The sequence below is a fragment of the Elephantulus edwardii genome, unplaced genomic scaffold, assembly GCF_000299155.1.
Source record: "Elephantulus edwardii isolate Elephantulus edwardi_28Jun2011 unplaced genomic scaffold, EleEdw1.0 scaffold00138, whole genome shotgun sequence".
In the NCBI taxonomy this organism is placed as follows: domain Eukaryota; kingdom Metazoa; phylum Chordata; class Mammalia; order Macroscelidea; family Macroscelididae; genus Elephantulus; species Elephantulus edwardii.
In genome coordinates this window covers 5,276,481-5,293,941 of record NW_006399888.1, presented here as the reverse complement: position 1 = coordinate 5,293,941, position 17,461 = coordinate 5,276,481, and the positions used below count along the sequence as shown (strand labels likewise).

General features: G+C 37.9%; 1 pseudogene; it reads left to right on the top strand.

Moving 5' to 3' along the window:
- Positions 1-17,461, top strand: part of LOC102871524 — a 151,602-nt pseudogene that overhangs the window by 80,011 nt on the left and 54,130 nt on the right.

Here is a 17,461-nt window from a genome sequence, read left to right as displayed (position 1 = left end):
AAAAGTATAACCAAATAGATAAAACAGGATTTTGTGATAATAACAGTTGCATATTTCAAAGCATCTCAATAAAAATATGTTCTAAAATATTAGAAAAGTGGAAAATAGTAGTCTTACAATGAAGAGTAGCAGACTTTACAAAGCGATTAAATCTGATATCACTCATGATGAAATATATTGAAATTATGTAACTTATGATATCAAACAATAAGAACATGACAGTATTTCTTTGATATTTCTGCCAATGATTCATAATTTATTCATGAGGAGTAATAAGACAAACACAAACCCATTTTTAAGGGTCTCTTACAGAATACACATGCTACAATCTTCAAAATTTTCAAGGTTAACTGAAATATCTCTGAGAAACTTTGGCAGATTAGGGGGAAAAACCAAGACCTGAAGCATGGCAGCTAAAAACACAACATGTGATTCCACAATTAATCCATTTGCTATAAAAAGTTGATGATGAGAAAGTTGGTGAAACTTGAATGTGATTTGAGGTTTAGATAATTGTTGTTGTTGCTGCTGTTTGTCATTGAGTCAGAACTGACCCATAACAGACCCTCTAGGAGGTTTTGAGAGACAGTGAATCACACAAAGGAAGATTACCCATCCTTTTCCCACGGCATAGCTGATGGAGTCTAACCCACACCTTTGAGATTGTACCACAGCTTAAATATTAATTTTCTTTTTTCATAGTAAGATAAGCTGTTGTTTTTGTTAGGTTGTTTGTTTGCTGTTGAGTGTGACTCACAGTGACATCCCATCCTGCACCCTCCCCTAGCCTGAACAATCATCTCTGATAACACTAAAGCTCATTGCTGAAGTCACACTGCAAATCTGTCCCATTGGGGTCTTCCTCCCCTTCTCTGATTCTCCATCTTTCCAGGCATGATGTCCCTTTCCAAGGAACAGCCTCACCTAACTTCATGTCCAAAATAGGAAAGATGAAGCTTTGTCATCTTTACCTCCAAGGAACATTCTGGCCACACACTTTCCAGAACTTACCTATTTGTCTTTTGGAAGTTCATGGAATGTTCAATACTCCCATCCAGCACCAGAGCTCAAAGACATCAAGTCTTCCATTATCTAGCTCTCTAACGTGTTGCAGGTGACTGAGAAGACCATGGTCTGAATTTGGTGCACCTTAGTCTTCAAACTGATATCTTTGCTCTTCAGCATTTTGGAGAGCTCCCTCCTGACAGTGGACTTGTCCAATGCAATTCATCTCTTGAGTTCCTGACTGCTCACGCCCAGGGTATTGTGTTTTGATTCAAGCAAGATGGTACTATTGAGAGCTTCAATCCTTTCTCCATTAATCATAATGTTGGCTATTGGTCCTGTGGTGAGGCCTTCTGTTTCCTTGATGTTAAACTGTGATCCATCTTGAAGGTGGTAGTCCTTGATCTTCTGCAGCAAACATTTCATATACTCCTCTCTTTCAGCAAGCAAGGTTCTCCCATGTGCATAATTCAGGTTGTCGATGAGTCTTCCTCCTATCCTGATACTACATTACTCTTCACAGAGCCCAGCTTCATGAATTTGTAGACAAGAAGCTGCACTGTGATCCCCAAGGCATGCAGTTCAAATCCACCAGCTGTTCCATGAGAGGATGGACAATCTCTTCTCATGTGATGAACTGCCTCTGAAAACCAACTGAAGGATCAGCTATGTGTTGGTTTAGACTCTACAGTACACAATAACAATAACATAGAGATTAAATAGATTTGCAGGGAAGATGCAACCTGGATGTACATCCTTCCTTGTTTATATTTTTTAAATAAAATTATTATTTTATACTGGTTTGCTTACAAAGTTTATATACATTATTTTTCACGCTGGAACTCTTCCTGATTTTAAACAATGCATTGTGCCCTTGCTCAATTCAGACAACAGCTTCTTGATCTAGATATAGATGTCTCATGAACACAATTAAGTGTTCTGGGATTCCCATTTCTCTCAATGTTAGCCATACGTTAGTTATGATCCACACAGTCAAATATTTTTGCTTAGTCAATAAAACAGAAATAGACATTTTTCTGGTATTCTGTGCGTTCAGTCAGGATTATTTCTGACATCAGCAGTGAAACACATGAAGTTGACATTCTAGGCATCAGTGAACTGAGATGGATTAGCCTATCCCACTTTGACCCAGGTGATCATATGCTCATATGACCTTGCTGAGAATGAGAAACTGAAGAATAGTGTCACTTTCCTAGTTAAAAAGGTCATTTTAAAGGGGAGCTCTGGTGGCCTAGTGGCAAGAACTCCACTGCAATCCCAGAGGTGCATGGTTCAAATCCACCAGATGCTCTACCGGGAAAGGAGGGACAATCTCCTCCTGTACCAGTCAGATCCGATTTGACGGTACACAGACACACAAAAAATAATAATAATAAAATAAAAAATTTAAAAAAAGGTCATTTTAAGATCCATCCTGAAGCATAATAAGGCTGTGAATGATAGAATGCTATTCACGTGCATGCTCGAACAACCTGTTAGTAGAAATCTCATTCAAATACAGTAAAATAATAGTAATGCTTAAGTGTTAGTGTTCTTATTTTGATGAGTAGATAGAATGTAATAATGATAGAAATTGGAAAAAATGTTCTAAAAATATTTAGAGTGTGAAGGATAAGTTTAGGATATTACTTTCAAATGGCTTAAGAAGTGGGGTGGGGGGCATTGTACTATGCTTTAAAATAAGCACACAAATAAATCTGCTATACCAGTATACTTAGTCATGCTTATGGTATAGTTTGACAGAAGACTAAGACATGATGTCTTGGTTTTCTAGTGCTTCTACAACATAAATATTACAAGAATATGACATTAGAAAACAATAAATTATTTTTGCACAGTTTGTTGTTATTGTTATGTGTCATTGAGTTCCTGTGACTCATAGTGACCCTGAATACAACAGCGCTGAAGCCTGCCGTGTCCTAAACCAGTCTCACTGACTCCGGAACACCTACCCCCATTATCCCAGTTACTATATCAATCCTTCTCATCCGGAGTCTTCCTTTCCTGCACTGTCCCTCCACTCTTTCAGGCATAATGTCCTTCTCCAAGAACCAGTTGCTCCTGGCCATGTGCCCAAAGTATGTGAGATGGAGCTTCAAAATCTTAGTCTTCATGAAGAAACTTGGCTTCACCCTCTCCAAGACAGAACTATTTATTTTCTTGGCAGTCCACTGTATGTTCAAGACTCTTATCCAGCACCATGACTCAAAGGCATCAATTCTCCTTCTGTCATCCTTAGTCATTGTCCAGCTCTCTGATGCATAGCAAGAAATTGCAAAGACCATGGCCTGGATGAGGTGCACATTAGTCTCTAGACTGACATTATCACTTCTCAGTACTCTGGAGAGGTCCTTGACAGCAGATTTTTACATTTTTTGCCAAGTTTAGAAGGTTGAATTTTGAGTATTGCCTCTTTCTTTGTCAGCTCTGGTGGAAGGTTCTTGGCTTTTCTGAACTTGTGCTTTTGGGCAATCTTCATGTGATTTAGCATTTCTTTTCTTGTACCTCTGCTTTTTCTACTTGCTTGTTTAATCTCTTTTATATCTCAAAAAGGGAGCTATGGTGGCCTAGTGGGCAAGGAATTGCACTGTTAACCGAAAAGCAGGCAGTTCAAATCCACTGGCTTCTCTGCTGGAGAAAGATGGGCAGTCTCCTCCTGTGCCATTGACAGTCTCTGAAAACCCACTGCAGAGTCAGCTATGCATCTGTTCCAACTCCAGGGCAATGAGTGAGTCAAAAGATACTGATTCACTTTACACAAATTCTATCTAATTTAACTACATAACAAAACCAACCCATTTCCAAATGGAACTATAACTGGAGGCCTAGATACTAGACTTTCCAACACATGTTTTATTTCATTGGACACAATTTAACCCATAATATTACACCCTTTGCCCTTTTCCAGTCCATGTACTTACTACATGCAGAGAGCACATTCATATCCTCACATTATCACCCAAATCCTACTTAACTCTGATTCCAAATACTTGTTTTCTTAATTATCTAAGAAAATGTGAGAATTTAAGTGCATTCTATCTTAGGACAAAATTCTTCTTAATGTGTGAATTTAATGACATTTAGACTATATTTTCAAACTACAGTAGTGAAACAAACAGGAAACAGACATTTCCATTCAAAAGAAAGAAATTGAAGGGGAAGAAGTGATAAAAGGACACCGGGCAAGCCTGAGACCTAGCAGAACATTTTGTGTTAGCTCTCAAGGACTGAAAATAATCCCTTGTTTTTTGGGACCGTCTAGGCAGTGGCCCAATCCTCCAGACTCAGTGTGTTAGCCCGGCTCTTTGGATTCTGGGTGGAGGTTCCTTGAGCTGGGGCTTCCACTTCACATTCTAGGCCCACTAGGATGTAGACTCCAGTCCCTTGGCTTTGAATTTCCTCATTCGCCTAGTCGTACTAAAATGTGACCCACATGATTTGGCCCTGGCAGATCTTGTTCTGTTCCTTAGGTATAGAAGCCCTGCTTCCTCAGTTCTGAGTGATGGCCCAGCCTCCTGACAACTGGACATTCCGGGTTTCAGTTGGTTAGCTCTGACCCTTTGAAACCTAGAAAGCCTGCTCTTTGAAACCAAGCTGACTCTGTTTCCCGTGTTCCTTCCCAGAGTTTTGTGGATGTCTGAGCTGTTCCATGATTGGGGGTTTTTGGGGGTGTTTTCCCCTGCTGTTCTTGCAGGATAACAAATGATACTCCTTTGTTCCCTTGCCCTTAGAATTTCAAGAAACAAACTGTGTCCTCTCCTTTCATTCTTTATTTGTCCTTCTAGGTCCAAGCTGTGGTAGCTGCTTACCTCCATCAGTTACAGCCTTAATCTCTAACAAAATGTTGTGAAGAATCAATGCCTTCAAGTTGTGGTGCTGGAGAAGAGTCTTGAACATAACACAGACTGCCAAGACAACAAATAGGTCAGTCTTGGAGAGGGTGAAACCAAATTTTTTCTTGGATACAAGGCTTTTGAAGCTCACATACTTAGGGCATGTGGCCTAAGGGTGGACGGACAAGCACAGGAGAGGAAGAGGCAGGAGGAGATGGATTGATACAGTAACTGTGGCAAAGGGAGTAGGGGTGTTGCAATCAGTGAAACTGGCTCAGGACAGGGCAGGCGTCAGAGCTGTTGTATATAGGGTTGCTATGAAACACAGGCGACTCGATGGCACAGAACAAGAACAATCAAATTGTTGGTGAAAGTTCTTAGACATGTGTTTTAAGTTTTAACAGACTTTCCCTAATGTTTACGTTCTGTTTTAGTTTTGCATGTCCCTGCCTTTCAGCTTCACTGCTCTTGAGTCAAGGCTGATGTGGCAACCCTACCACATACTCCAACTGTCCAATAGGATCTTCAGAACCCTAAATATTTGCAGAAGACTCTCTCTTCTCTCGCCAATTGGTTCTAACTGCTGGCATTTAGGGTGTCAGATAAATGCTTTAACCACAGGCTCATCTATTTTTCTTTTCATCTTCCATTTTTCTGGTTGTATCAAAGAGAAAGTGTGCACATGCTTTAGGATCTTTCTTAGAAATCTCCTCGGCTAGATATGCAAGCTTACCATTCACAACTTCAACGCTGGGTTGTAAACATTTTAGTATAATTCTGACAAATTCTTTCCCATTGTATTAAAAAGTATCACCATTCTCCCAGAGTTCGATCAAACGGTCCTCCTTTAAAAACTCCTCACTGGGTGCTTATTTAAGGTCCACATTTCTAGCAATCTGTTGCTGACACCATAATTATTCTCTCAAACAAGAGAGAACTTCTCTCTGTAATTCTCTTAACTTCCGAGCCCTCACCAGAACAGTTTTTGACATCTACAACTCTACCAACAAGAGAATCTAGGCTTCAACTGTTGGAAACCTTAAAGCTCTTCCAGCCTGGCCACATAAGTCAATCCTGACACACCACACACACACACTCTCTCTCTCTCTCTCTCTCTCTCTCTCTCTCTAGTGTTCCAAGAAAAGAAGGGACTGCCTCCACTGGTTCCCATGCATTTTCAAGTTGCCTGACTATGTCCCTGGGATGTGAGCAAATGAGAAACAGAAGAGGAGAAGAATAGAAAGCTGAGGTGATGCAATGGGCAAGTAGAAACTGTTCTATTATGTGCTGTCAGACTTGAGTGTGAATAGGGCTGCACCTGGAAAAAGGGAAAAAAGGGTGCATTCATCCATCGCTCCTCACGTGGGAGCCAGATAGGGCAAGGGGTCTGTCCTGTCAAGAGAATGATTCAGGAGTTCTTTCTCACTGAAGATTAATCATAGCAAAGGGCAAGAGTAAAGAATACCCTGTTCTATTTACTTCTCCATCTCTCCCTTCTGCCTGGGTCCCAAATGGCTCTGTTTTCATATGTCGAGATATTGGTGGAGCAGAGCTGCTGAAAGGTCTGAGACATCTGGGAGATGAATCACTCCATGCAGAAATGAAACAATTAGCCGAGTTTAGTCCAGCACAAAGACCTTGAGAGGTGTCTAATTGAGTGGCCCACAACAGAGCCAGGAAACAATGTGAATTTGAAAAGAATCCCACAATTAATTTCTGTGTTGACCTAATGGGACATAATTTGCTAATGTGTATGGTGCCCAGAGAGGGCCTTTTCAATGATGCTCATAAGTTTCTAGTGTATAGCATTCCTCTATGTTTGTGCACGCATGAGTGAGAGTTTATAAGGGAAAGGATGTAGATAAATGCAAGTATATTTTTTTGTGGCCCATTATTAATTCTGTGACCATTTAAACATAAAAAGAGACATTTTGGCATGGATAAGGCCATAGAATTTTCTAAAACACTAGTTTAGAATTAGACATTGGCAGTCAAATGTCTTTGAACCATTACACAAAAATCACATAGCCTTCGGAGAATTTTAGAAATAGAAAGTGTATGTGTTAAAAACCCAATGTATTTTCATTTAAAAAGTGGAAATACTTGTATTGTATAGATCTTTTGTCCAAGAAAATGAAACTTGCTTCCTTATAGATGCTAAAAATATATTAGCTATATCCACTGATAAGTGAGTGTGTTGTAGTTCCAAACATGCCCCCATCCTCAAGTTCCCAGAAAATTAGCAATCATTTTGTTAATTTTGGTGTTCAAAAGAAGAAATTACAGTTATTTTCTTAAGTGAAGCAATTTAAAGAAAAGAGACTGAGTCCTCTAGAATAATGATAATAATTTATCACAATTAAACTTACATTTTCCTAACAATGAATTTGACTCCAGATACAAGTTATGTTTAGATTTTTATCTCTACTTTTTACACTGATTTTTTTTTTATTCCCAAGCAAGTAGACCATAGTGAGTCAGGACAAATTGAGTTTCTTCACATGAGAAATTAGGGGTAGGAGGACAGAGAAGGATTTGATTCATAGGACCCCTTCCTCCATGACCACCCATGATGCTATGCCTTCTATAATATTTATGAAGATAACAATTAAAATAATGGCATGAGGAAAGAGAAAATTTGTTAATGTAAACTCAAATCATTCCTTCCTTCTCATCTCTATCAGGTAATTATCTTTTTGTAGAATCTTATACTCAAAGTTCTTCATGAGAAGGCTCAAGGGCATTTCAGCAAAGGGGAAACTAGGACATGGGATATTTTGGTCCTAGAATTCACATCGCTTTAACAAATCTTGCTGGAACTTTTTAGTTTGAGGGTTGTTGGCTTTTAATTGTGTTTTGTTTTTCCCTTCAGGGGCTTGGTTTGTCCATGAAACAACTTGACTCATATGTCTAAAGAGAACCAGAGGTCCCTGTAGTTGTAAATGGAGAAGTAAAGAACCTTGCCTCTTTCAGGAGACCAAAATTACCAGTTGTTATAGAGTTAGTCTTAATTCATGTAGGCTGGTATCTCGAAAAGAAGATCTCCAGACTTTCTTCTGAGACCCCTCTTGGGCAGACTTGAACCTACAACCCTTCAGTTAACCAGTTAACTATCTGAACCACCAAGAGATTCCCTGTCAGGCAATAGAAGATGATAAACAGGGATAGACAATAGAGACATTAATATGGAAATGAGCATAAGGTCCATACATTTCTTTTGGCTCAACGCTGGACCTCCATTGAGCCAGCAATATGCTTAGTGCCTAGTGAACATCAGTGATATAAGTGACTATGAGCATCTACGTCAACACAGCACCTTGATTCAAAGCAGAGCTGAGATAAAAAGGATTCAAATAATTCAGTACTTTTTCCATATAAATCTACATCAAAAATATATAGCTAGATATCTGTACCTAGGGAGATTTTGGTGGCTTAATAGTAAGGAGTTGCACTGTCAACCCAGTTTATATAAACTGCACACAGTTTATATGTACCAGCTACTCCACGCGAGATATATGGACAATCTCTTCCTGCAAGATTATTTTGAAAACCCACTGGAGGGACAGTTATGAGTCATTTCTGACTAGATGATACATGACAACAACCACATATCTATACTTATCAACTGATCATTTGATATATAAGTAGAGATAATCTCAAGAATATGTTTGATGTGAAGAATACTAACAGCTGAAAGCCAGATGAATTGTAGGTTGACATCATCTCTGACAAATACAAAAATCATTAATTAGAGAGGAGAGGAAGAAAGGAAGAAAAGGAAGAAAGAAAGAAAGAAAGAAAGAAAGAAAGAAAGAAAGAAAGAAAGAAAGAAAGAAAGAAAGAAAGAAAGAGGATGTCAGAAGAGACTTTGAAATTTGCCCTTAAAGTAGATTAACTGACGTTAAAGGAAGAAATGATACCATGAGAGAGTTACACAGAAGGTTTTAATGGGTAACTCTGGAAGATAAAGCAAAGCTTTATAAGAAAATGTGCAAAGACCTTGAGGTAGGAAACCAAAAGGAAACATTCAGTATTTTGCAAGTTAAAAGAACTGAAGAATAAATTCAAGCTTCAGTTGCAATATTTAATGATTTTTGGACAAAATGTCATGTGACTCAAAAGCATCAAATGAAGATGGAAAGAATACAGAGCTACTATTCCAAAAGAAGTTGTTTACCTTGAACTAGGATTTCAACAGGTAGCACATGATCAACAATTCAATGCTACTGAAGGAAGACATTCTGCGTTGAAAGCACTGATGAAAAAAAAAGTCTTTCAGAAATGTTGGAATGTGAATTTATGTGTTTCAGCAAAATGATACCGTCCTGGATGGGCTTGTTCATGTACGCAAGAAATTTGGAAGGCAGCAAATTGACCAGCTGACTAGAAGAGATTCATGTTTGTGTTCATGTTTTAAAAAAAGAAAAGGTGGTCCAAAAGAATGCAGATATTCTCAAACAGTGCCATTAATACACATGTAAGTGAAATCTTGCTGAAGATTATGGAAAAATGTCTGGAATGACACTTTGACAGGGAATCTAATGAGCAAGATTCAGAACGTCTGCGGAATGAGTGATATACCTGTTAAATCAGAGGGATAAGTAGAGAATATCGGAAAGATTTTCACTTGTGTTTTACTGACTGTGCAATGTCACTCTATTTATAATAAATGATGGACATCACTGTGAATAATGGAAACTCCAGAACAATTAATTGTACTCATAGGGAACTTGTACAGATGCCTAGAAGTGGTAATTAAAACAGAACAAAGCAATAGGGCACTGTTTAAAAAAGGAAAAGATGTGCATCAAGGTGGTATCTTTTCACCATTATCTACTTAACATGTATGTTAAGTAAACAATGTAAGAAGCAGGACTGTATGAATAAGAATGTGGCATCCGATTTGGAGGAAGGCTCATCAACAACTCACCATGTGTAGATGACACAGCCTAGCTTGGGCAAAGTGAAGAAGACTTGAAACACTTACTGAAGATTCTAGGCTACAGACTTCACTGTGAATTACAGCACAACACAAAGAAAACAGAAATCCTCCCAGCAGAACCAACAAACAACATCATGATAGATGGAGAAAAGATTGAAGTTCTCAAGGATTTCATTTTACTTGGATCCATAATCGATAACCATGGAGGCAGAAGTCAAGAAATCAGAAGATGTTGCATTAGGCAGATTTACTCTCAAGAACTTCTCCAAAGAACTAAAGAGCAAAGATGTCAGTTTAAACACTAAAATGAGCCTGACTCAGACTGTGGTGTTTCAATTGCTTCATGTGCTCGTGAAAGCTGGACAGTGAGTAAGGAAGACCAAAGTGTAACAAATGGCTTTGAATTGCAGTGTTGGTGACGAGTATTGAATATTCCATGGACTGACAAAACAAAAAACAAAACTGGCTTGGAAAAGGGGAGGCTGGAGTGCAATGAGTGTGAAATTTTCTCAGATATATTGAACCTACCTGATGAAAGTGAATGGGTAGGTGGGTGGTTATTCAGTAATGCATGTCTTGTAGACACAGGGAGATAAAGCAACTCTCTAGAAGAGATCTTCAGCTGAAATGGAAATTTGTGCAAAGAATTACAAACTTTTCAAAGGTCCTTTCTGTAAAGTAAAGGAAAAAGTAATTTTTGAGTGGGACACTGTTGGACCTGGTAAGGCAATTAGCTAGAAGATACAGTATGAAATTATTTCATTCCGTTTTAAGAGAGAAGAGTCCATTCAAATGGAAATACTTTATAGTTTTACAATGTGATGGCACAGAGTTGATTCCAATATTTGCTTTTATTGCTACAAATTTGTCCTTAACTCTGGTCCATGCTCAGTAAAGTGCTTCCCAGGATTTTAAAAAAGGACAGTGAACAGGCTTTGAAACTCAAGCCAAATCACCAGACCTCCTGGTTGCAAAGGAAAGAGGATTGGTTGTCTTTACTATTAAAGCATTTCTAAGACATCTACTCACAGTCTTCAGTAAACTTGCAGTTCCCACATCCTTTCATTAGAGCTATCTTCTGTCTTGATTCCTGACTTTCACATGTTCTTCCAATGGAGAAAATGAATAGTATGTACCTCAGACTCAATTTAATAGTCCTTTTTACTCATTCTTCAGATGTGACCAATTTAAAATTATTTGTTCTTTCTCATGAGTATTCCTAAGCTTTTTTTTACAAAAACCTTGACTCTTGAGGCACTAGTGCCGTTCATTTTCACAACACTCACGGTATTCAAAGGCAATTTCCAATTTCTTTTAAGGCTTTGATGGGGCCTTGATGTCCACTAAAATAAAGCACAAATTCTGTGATTTTACATGAATGGTGTCATTGGCATCTCTCCCAAGCCCTCTACACTTTATCGCTTCAGACTATGTGAAACTAAATGACAAATATCAGCTCCTACATCTTTTTAACTGAGAGCTTTCTCTTGGCCACCTGAACCATCTCTGTAAAACGTACATGGGAAGATCTTAGTGCCGTCATCACAATCTCGGCTGTCTTTATGCTAATTCTCCAGTAACTATATCAATTCATCTCACGGAAGGTTGTCCATTCTTTTCTTGATCCTTTATTTTTCTAAGTGTGATGTCCTTCCATGAAAAATTACTTTTCCTAATAACATGCCCAAAGTTTGTGGGACAAATTCTCACCACCCTTACTTCTATGGAACTTCGAGGTTGTATTTCTTCCAAGAGAGATTTGTTTATTTTGGACATCTATGATTTCCAAATGCGCTATTTTTAATCAACAGAGCAATTCAAAGTCATCAATTCTTCTTTACTTGTTTTCCGACTTCCTTCAGTAGTATCAGCTATAGAAACTACTATAGTATTGGTTAAATACATGCTAGCTTTTAATCTGGCTACCTTGCTTGCTAGCTTAAAGATGTCCTTCATGACAGATTTGTCCAGTGTAATTTATCATTTGATTTCCTGACTGCTGCTTCCATGGCTGTTGATGAGGATTCAAATAAAATTAAAGCCTTCACTACTTCAATCTTTTCTCAGTTTCTCATGATGTCGCTTATTGGTCCAGTTGTGAGGAATTTGTTTTCTGTATGTTGAGTTACAATCCATAATTAGGGCAATCGACTTTGATTTCATTAATAAGTGTTTCAAGACTTCATTTTCTACAAACAAGATTGTGTCATTAGATGTAGGTTGATAATGAGACAGTCTGTAATACTTAAGTGACATTTTTCTTCATAAAGGTCTAATTTCTCAAATTATTTGCTCAATACTCTTACTGAATAAGTATGGTGAAAATATACAACACAAACACACATCTTTCTTGATTTTAAACTGTGTTATATCTCCTTGTCTGTCTTAAAAGACTTTTTCTATGTCCAGGTTCAACGTGAACCCAATTAAGTTTTCTGAAATTCCCATTTTTCTCAATTTTATTGTTGTTATGTGCCGTCAACTCACCTGCGACCCATAGAGACTCTATGTACAGTAGCTCTAAACCCTGCCCTGTCCTGAGCCAGTTTCACTAATTCTGACACACCTCCCCGCTGTGGCCCCAGTCACTGTATTAATTCATCTCAATCAGGGTCTTCCTCTCTTGTCCTGTCCTTTCACCCTTCCAGGCATAGTGTCTTTCTCCAAGGACCAGTCTGTCCTGGCCACACGTCCAAAGTATGTAAGATGAAGCTTAAAAATCCTAGCCTCCAAAGAGAAACTTGGTTTCTCTCTCTCTAAGACAGGTCTCTTTGTTTTCTTGGTGGTCCATGGTATATTCAAGACTCTTCTCTTTCTTTGCATAGTCAAAATAACACAAGTAAATGTCTTTCTGGCATTTTTGCTTTTATTCAAGATCCATGTGACTTTATCTGTGAAATCTCTTTTCTTAGGATCTCCTCTAAATCTATCTTGAATATCTACCAGGCTCCTGGAATACAGTATTCTAAGTAATGTTTTTTAATTAGCTTCAGCAAGATTTTACTTGTATGTGATACTAATGACATTGTTTGAGTCACTCTTCTAGATCAGTCTTTTTTTTTTTTAAGAGGGCACAAATACAGATAACTTCAAGTTGCTTGAAGAGATAGCTGCCTTCCAAATTTCTTGCTAAAAACAAAGTAATGGGTAAGAAAGACATCAATTCTTATTTTTCACCAATATTTTCAGAGTAGTCTGAATTTCTTTCTTTTTTTTTTCTTCTTTAGTACGATGGTTGTTGATCAGATGCTTTTTTTGAACTGGTTACGTTGTTTATCAACTCCTTTTAATACAGTAACTCCGTGTTCATTTCCTATTTTTTGAGGCTTTTAACATTTCTCAATAGTTTGCTCATATTCATAATCAATAGTTAGGTTTCTCTAAGTTGAAAATAAATCTTAGTGACCTATGAACAGTGGATGTGAACCCCATCCTGTGCCGTACCAGCCTCATCATCTCAGACACACTTGAGAAAATTTATTTATTAGTTACATATTCAGTTTTCTTAATTCTGAACACTCATACAAAACATAAACATTTCTGCACATGTGTTTGTGACTTACATGAATGTTTGAATGTCAAATGTTGCACAAATATTTATAGTAATTTATGCAAGAATTTGTAATTTTACGAGAGAGCATGTTTTAAATATCTTAACTGGCAATACCTGGAAATACCACCAGATGGTGATGTTTCTCCTAAAAGCATCATCTATCAGTCTGCGTCCTCAATTCCATCCATCTTCTTGGCGACCCCACATGTGACAGCATAGAACTACACTCCACAGGATTTTAGTGGCTGATACTTCAGAAGTAGATCAGCAGACCTTTGCCCTGAATGGACTCAATTTTCAGTTGCCTACGGAGTGTGTATACACCACTCTAAAACTGGTCAACAATGGAAAGAGTATCCAATTAACAAATTCAACAAATTAAACCCAAAACTGTTTGGACATAGAAATAAGAAGGTGGATCCCCCACTCCCAACCTCCACTCCCTACAATTTGATCGTATTTTACTGGATTATTCTGAATTACTAAACAGGAGTGGCATCCACTTCCTAAGCAACATGTCTCTGGCAACTCTATGAACTTTGATAAATGAGGATAGTTAACAGACAGAAAGGCTCATAAGGTCGCTCTGAGTTGTACTCGATTCGATGGCAATCAGCAGCAACATGAGAACTCTAAACCCAGAACTGTTTGGACATAGACATGAGAAGGTAGATTCCCCAGGCACACTCCCGCCCCTTGCAATTTAGTCCTGTCTTACTGGGTTATTCTGAGTAACTGTGAGGACTCTGAGCGGTTTATATTCACAGTTGCCACCAAAACAAGTCTTCAGAAGGAGAAGCATAGCAGTCAACAAATTAATGGGTAAACAAAACGTAGTACACACTTGTTGTTGTTGTTGTTGTTCTTATGTGCCATCGAGTCACTTGCAACTCATAGCGACCCTGTGTACAACAGCCCTAAACCCTGCTCTATCCTGTGCCAATCGCATGGCCTCTGACACACCCATCCCGATTACTCCAGTCACTGAATCAATTCACCTCATAGAGGGCCTTCCCCTCCTGCGCTTTCCCTCCACCCTCCCAAGCATGATGTCCCTCTCCAAGGACCTGTCCCTCCTCACAACATGTCCAAACTATGTTAGACGGAGCCTACTACAATAGATTATTACCTGTCCAGGAAGTAAAAATTCTGAATGCGTATTACAACATGGGTGGACTTGAAAAGATTATGCTGAACTAAATAAGTCAATTAAAAAATTACAAGTATTGTTTGATCTAACTTATAAAAAAAATGGAGTGATTTGTGCGGGTGGGGGTGGGCAGGAAGAAAAGTGCAACAATGAATGACTGGAAACCCGAAGTCTCTGTAAACTTTCATTAATATTAATTAAAAAAAGATAAGAAAAGGTAAATAATTGGAGATAAAATTTTATTAATGGTTATGAGGGACAGGAGGAAGGGGAGAAACTGTTTGCATTTACAGTGATGGAAATAATGCATTGATGAAGGGTACGGTTACACAGCAACTAATGTGATTGCTATCAACTAGTAAAACTTGTAAAAAGTTGAATTGAAAAAAAATCTGTACAGTAAATAGAGTCACAATAACAAAACAAAACAAAAACTGGAATGGGCCAAAGATACTGTATTTATTATAAGTTCCCAGGAGCTGCAGATGTTTTAAGCAGTTTAATGAACTTGATGAATAAGAGTAATTTGTGACCTTTAAGTACCAAATTTTAGGAAGAATTTAAAACAGACACCAGATCCTGAGACATAGTAAGTCTAGTACCAGAAGTCGTTGTGCAGTGGACCTTTAAATGATGAAATCGGTTGGGATTTAAAACTATGACTTTGTTTTGTACATTTATTAATTTTAAGTGTCTGACTGGAAAATTGACTTGGAAAAATCTTTCATATATCATAGCTTGAATGAACTATGTAACATCTCTTAGGGGAACTTAATCCCATGATTCTTAATATTTTTTTCTTTATATGTACCTTTATAAAATATTCAGAAATAGTCTATTAAGCCCCAAATTTGTACTAAGGTTAATGCATTTGCTCACTTCCTAAAATATTTTATTATACCTTCTAGGATTCTTAACTCTCTTAATTTTTATGCACTCTTATATTGTTAATGCAGAGAAATTTAAATTCATCCCAAGACTAGTCATTGGCAGAACTTTTATTATCTCTCTAGCCTGTTAACTTTCAGTGAATTTTCCCCCTTTCTTTTATTACACCATACTTTTTTTTTCCCTAAAGGGAATAAATTTTCCATTCTCAACAAAGAAAAGAGGATGAATTCTATTTTGTAAGACTAAATGAGCTGACTGTTGGGAGTTGTAATTGTGTCTTGAATTTACTGGCCTGAGAATTCACATTGTAACCATGTGTTGTTCCCAAAGGAAATGGCTTCAGCTCAACCAGGACCACCTGTTACTCAACGTTTCCTTGAACAGCTCTTAGTACTAAAGGGATGTGAATGTTAATGTGAGGTTGTATCCAGCCAAAGTGAAGTAGGAAGCTTATATTATTATCCAAGTGACTTGAGTCATAGATCTTTCACCCTATTATCCCTGAGATAACATCAGCACTAATCTCTCTGGCTTTTCCCCTTTGCCTCTCTCTCTTTTTCACATGTAAAGGTTTCATGTAAGCATGATTGAATGTTCTGAGATTACTATTCTTCTCAGTGTTAACCTTAGTTTGTTATGATCCAGACAGTCAAACGCCTTTGCAAAGTCAATAAAACACAAATAGCCATTCTTCTGGCAGTCTCTGCTTTTTGTCAAGATCCATCTGATATCAGCAAGTGTATCTGTGATACACTTCTAATCTCACCTTGAACTTGTGGCAGTTCCCTGTCAAAGTTATAGCCATTTTTGCACAGTGGGGTGGACCTGAGCGGAGGGATTGTAAAACAACAAAAAAATTTTTCTTTTACTTTTCAAAGAGAAAAGTGTAGTGTGGGGGGTGTGGGGGTGGAGGCAGGGAGGAAAGTGCAACAATGAATGAATGGAAATCTAAAGTCTCTGTACATTTTCATCAAAATTAATAATAAAAAATTTAAAAGTTATAGCCATTTTTTTGCATCATCTTCAGCAGTAAATTTGATAATTTACCTTTCAATCTCCTTGATAAGTGAATTTGATATCTGTATTGGGATTGCATTGAACATGTAGATTGCTTTGGTAGGATTGTCATTTTCACCATATTGAGTCTTCTTATCCATTAACAGGGCACATTTCCCCATTTCTTTAGGTCTCTTATTGTGTCTTACAGAAATGCTCTGTGGTTTTCTTTGTATAGGCCTTTCATATCTCTAGCTAGATTAGCTCCTAAGTATCTCAGTTTGTGGTTGGCTATTGTCAATGGTGTTGCTTTCTTGATTTCCTTCTCTGAGTTCTCCTTGTTACTATAGAGGAACGAAAGTTACAGACTACTCTTTCATTTTGCCTAGTCTGGTTTTCTAGTATTAGAGAATAGTGTAGTTTTCCCTGACTTATTCTGAATGGTACCAGATAGCAGTTAGCAGTAATAAATAAGTAAAACAAGAAATAAAAAAAGTAAATAAATTAGCTATTATAAGCTGTATGTAATGGGGGAAAAAAGGCAGAGTAGTTTCAAATAGATGTACTGATTCTCACCACTGGGCTACTTGGCAGCATCACGATGGATAAGATTGAGTTTGTTAACAATTTTTGCTTGCTCAGTTCCAAGATCAACACGTTTGGCACCAGCAGTCAAGAAATCAAAACACTAATTGCTTTGGGAAAGTCTGTTGTCAAGGACCTCTCCAGAGTGCTAAGAAACAACAGTGTAAGTCTAGAGGCTAAGATGTCCCTAACCCAAGGCATGGTCTTCTTAATTACTTGCTACATCAGAGACTTGGACAATGACTAAGGATAACAGAAGAGTAATTGACTCTTTTGAGTTGTGGTGCTAGAGAAAAGTATTAAACATACCATGGACTGCCAAGAGAACCAATAGGTTTGTCTTGGAGAGGGTAAAACCAGGTTGATCCTTGAAGGCAAGGATTTTTTTTTTTTTAATTTAGGTTGTTTATTTTTCATTTCAATGAACATCTACAGAGATTTTGGGATTCCATTCATTCATTGTTGCACCCTTCTCCCCGCACAAA